Raw genomic sequence first — 4,953 nt, forward strand, 5'->3', positions numbered from 1 at the left:
TTTCGTATCTGAAACAACATAAAGTATAAATTATTTTTAATTGGCTAACTAATTATGAAATTTCAAGTTAGGCCTAAACTTAAAATTTATAAAGGGTAACTTACATAAATTCTTAAATTTTTAAGTGATATTATATAAAATCTCGATTATTTTGCTAATTATATCTTATCCTGAATTTTTGAAATGGTGATACATATGTTACATATGAAACAAATCAGTTCTTTATTTAAGGAAGTAACAAATTTTCTCTAATTTCAACAACGTAAATCACGCCAAAACTGTTACAAGCATTAAAAACGCAATTCCATTCAACAAGAGCTCAAAATTGAAGCAAACCAAAATTTTTGAAGCATAGCAGATTACAAGATCAATTTTTTTGAATTTTGGAAAAAAATCGATCTTCCTTCTAAAATTTCTAATTATCTTCAATGGAACTCGTGACAGTGTTGTTCGTCATTCCGGGAAATGGGCTTTAGAAATAAGGTACGATAACTATCGGGTCGACGGTATTGTAATTCATGAAAAAACTTCATACCACGATTTAATGGACGCCATATCAATTTAATTGAAAATTGGCGTATCTCTGAAAAGAATTCATGCCAAATACATTGTGCAAGGCGATTCATTAGCGTTGGAGATTCATAATGATATGGTTGTGAAACTTTTTCTTCAGATTTTCAAAGTTGAAACTATATTCGGGAAGCATCCGCTGTGTATTACAACGAGTGATATTGTAATTCGCAGTGATGATTTTGACGCAGATGATATAACAATTGAGTACTATGAATTTGTTGAGCTGTCTGAACTTGTAGTAGTTGTAGCTGGTAACGTTGAATCCCCACCAATTGTGAATATGGGTGGTGAAGAACTGATAAGTGATTTCTATAACAGTGTTGGAAAGGTGAACCAAAAGTATCTCGGTAATGCATAACTATGCAATCAAGCACAAGTTCAATTTCAGAGTTGAGAGATCTGACAAGCAGAGGTTTGATTTTATTTTTTCAACGACAATTTCTGATTTATTTCGCAATTTGATACATCTGGAATTTATAGTGATACATTTGCTTAACAGTTAATTGGTGATTAACTGGTGATTCATTCCATCTGAGGATTCATATGTTAACAAAACTAGTGATTAATTGGTGATTCGTATATTCGGTGATTCATATTCGTAATGCATATAACTAGTGTTTCATATAATTGGTGATTCATATTGGTGATGCATATAACTGGTGTTTCATATAAATGGTGATTCATATTACTGGTTCATATAACTGGTGATTATATTAGGGATGAAACGCCCTAAGTCTGCGCCCCAGACGCCACACGGTGCTTACGACCCTAAAGGATCACAAGTTAACCCATACTGGTACCTACTGTGAGCACTAAATAATAATTCCAAAAATCATATGCGGAAGCATAACTGAAAATGCCATAAGGCCCAAGCAATACTAAAGTAATAACTGAATGTACTAATAATAACATCTGAAAAATTGAATATCTATCCATGTTAGTCTGAAAGCCTCTAACTATCTGAATATGAAGTTGATGGGACAAGTCCCCAACTAACTCTGACTACTGAACTAGCTGGAATACTAAGATAAATAAACTCTATCCTTGAAGTATGAGGACTCACCACTGTATGTGTTGCTGATAGTTTGAATTGCTAAGTACGATCAGGACCCTGAGTGTTCGAACCTATGATATGAGATATCATAGTGCAAAAAAAAAAGTACACGTCAGTACATGAATGTGCTGGTATGCTAAGTGAGGTAGGCTGATATATGTGGGTTCATGTACATGAGATAATAACTATCTGAATAAACATCATGAAGTAACTGGATGAGATTACATGCAAAACTGTAACTACTAAACATGCTGAATATGCGATACTGTGCATATAATGTCTGTCTGAATTAGACTGAAACTGAAGTACTGACTTCTGATAACTGAATGATAACTGATAGTTTAGACTGATACTAAAGTACTGAATTCTGATGGCTAAGTAACTGATAATGGATATCCATGGTTTTGTAGAACTATCTGAGTTTTTTATTAAATTCTGAGATCGAATACTGATTACTGATTATTGAATACTGAAATTGTAACTATGGGAGTGTTTATCAAACCGACATACCCCGCACCTTACCATGGGATACTAACAATGTTGTCTCAACCCTAATCTGACAGGAAGACTCATGAATTATATATATATAGTTGCATCAACCCTAATTTGGCAGGAGGATAACTTACCCTACGCTGGCTACGTAGTTCTGTAATACAGAGACTTCTACTAAGAGTCAAACCCTCTGCTGGCAGGAATGCCCCCATCCCTGGGTTCGCTCGGTGTTGAATCCTACTCCCAACTAAATGGACACTGAACTGATCACTAGACCGTACTAGGCTTGACTGAACCATTACTGATCGTGTTGACTGACTAAACTGGACTGAGTTCACTGAGTTTCATAACTAACTGAGTACTACTATTTGTGACGTTACTAAAACTGTTCTGTAGCTACTGTAGTTCTAGGTAAACAACTAGATTGTCGGGTATTAAATACCCCCAGGACTCGATAGCATCAATAGTAAAACATGGCAAAATCTTGAAGGCATTACATTAGTTTCTTGTCTACCATGCATTTATTTAAACATTTTGTCAAACATTTGGGAGGCATGAACATGTACATAAATGGGACCACATGATAATGTGTCATGAATTCACTACTCAATTTACACAGGCATTTTATCAAACACTTGGGGAGCATAAGTAATGCGCATAGAAATCATCAAGATACAAACAACATGGCTACAACATTCAACTTGAAAATTTAAGGGTTTAACATGAGGATCACATGATTCTAAATACTTGCTAATTAATTCACTTGAAATTTGTATGAATCTTGATTTGAAAACCATACAACAATACATACATGAACAAAATCCAATCCAAACATATAAATCATGAAATCAATAAACTTGTAGTTTTAAAAAGGGTTCTTGAACTCCAAGGGTGGAATGAAACCCAGGGATGAACACCTAACATACCTTGGTTTTTGAATTCGTGAGAGTTGATGGTGAACTCTTGAGGTTTAGACTTTAATTTTATGAACCTAGGGCTTGATCTTACGAGAATTTTGTGAAACAATGAGTGAATTTGCCCTTTAGGAGGCTTGATTTCGTGTTAAGCCTTAATAATGCAAGATAAAAAGGACCCATTTGCCCCCACAACCTAGATAAAATTTGCTGGAAAGGGTTCCCATCGCATCGCGACCCCTGCTTGGGTCAAGCAACCCTCGTGACGCGACCCCTGCTTAGGTCAAGCAGGTCTAACGGTGCGACCCTGAGCCTGGGTCAACTGGCCCTCGCGGCGCGGCCCTATCGCGACTCCTTTTTGTTTTGGACATCCAAACTCAGCCTTATGCTAGTCTAAAAAATCTGAAACTTGCCTAAGATGACCTACATGTGACCCTGATCATGAATCAACTTAAAAATCAACATACTAGGGTCGGAAAGGTCAAAAATAAGATCCTCCAATTTCGAAGGCTAAAATAATTCTAAGTCTTGACACTTACCTAAAATTTTCTAAGTATGGGACCTCTTTTGGCATGCTATATAGGATATACATGACTAGGATTTTGCGAGGTCTTACAATATCTCTCCTTTGGGAACATTCGTCCTCAAATGAGACTGACTGAACTGAAAGTAACTGAGGAACTGCATGTACTTACATTGACATGCATAACTGAAGCATGACTGAATTCTGGAGAAATAACACATGACTGAACTATTTCATGAATGCATAAATGATATGAGAATGCTATGCAGCTGTAACTGAACATGGAGTAGAGTAAATCTAAGAAAGACTATTACCTTAGGTTGAGTTAAGTTTGCGGAGAAGAGGTGAGGATACTTTATTTGCATATCTATTTCTGCTTCCCAAGTAGTTCCCTCAACTGACTGATTACGCCAAAGAACTTTGACCAAAGGAACGTCTTTGTTCCTTAGTTTGTGAATCTGATAATCAAGAATTTTGACTGGGATTTCCTCATAAAAGAGACTACTCTGAATATCTACACTCTCTATAGGGACTACAACTGCTGGTTCACCAATGCACTTCTTTATCAAGGATATATGAAATACTAGGTGCACTGATACTAGGTCTGTCGACAACTCAAGCTCATAAGCTACCTTACCGAAACAACTGAGAATCCTATAAGGACCAACATATCAGGGACTAAGCTTCCCCTTCTTGCCAAATCTCTTCACTTCCTTCATGGGAGAGATCTTCAAATTCACAAAGTCGCTAATATCAAACTTGAAATCTTTTCTTCTCACATCTGCATACGATTTGTGTCGGCTTTGAGCTGTCTTAAGCCGCTCTCTGATCAACTGCACCTTCTCTAAGGCATCAAACAACAAGTCAGGCCTTACTACTGCGGCCTCGCCTACTTCAAACCAACCAATGGGAGATTTACATCTTCTCTCATAAATTTCCTCAGATGGAGCCATCTGAATAATGGAATGGTAGCTATTATTATACACGAACTCAATTGTAATACCCCAAACTTTCTTTAAAGTCTAATGTAGTATCTAGAAGATTTAGGGAGGACTTCCTAAGTGAATAATGTTTAAATCAGATAGAATTAGGTTTCCAACGATACTAATTTTACCAAAATTCGATATCGAGGTAAAGAGTTATGGACGTTTTATGGAGAACTGTCCGAACTGCCCAGGAGCGATGGGAAGGCCGATGGACCGGCGTGCTTGCGATGGATGGTCACTCCAACCGTCGTAACTGAGGCAGAAAACCCATTCACTAGCCAAGTTCGACGGTCAGGTTGACAAATCGTCGAGCTAACGACGGACCGTCGCCCAAGCCATCGCAACTGAAGTAATAACCCTACTTTTTGGGCAATGTGTGATGGGAAGGCCAACGGACCGTCGCTCCAGCCG

The 4,953-nt window shown here is 37.4% G+C and overlaps 1 pseudogene; it reads right to left on the reverse strand.

The window, feature by feature from the left end:
* The window catches only part of LOC107858036, an 8,458-nt pseudogene extending 7,903 nt beyond the window's left edge, over positions 1 to 555 (reverse strand).
* Between the last annotated feature and the right edge of the window lie 4,398 nt (positions 556 to 4,953).

This window comes from Capsicum annuum, chromosome 2 (assembly GCF_002878395.1).
Source record: "Capsicum annuum cultivar UCD-10X-F1 chromosome 2, UCD10Xv1.1, whole genome shotgun sequence".
NCBI lineage: Eukaryota > Viridiplantae > Streptophyta > Magnoliopsida > Solanales > Solanaceae > Capsicum > Capsicum annuum.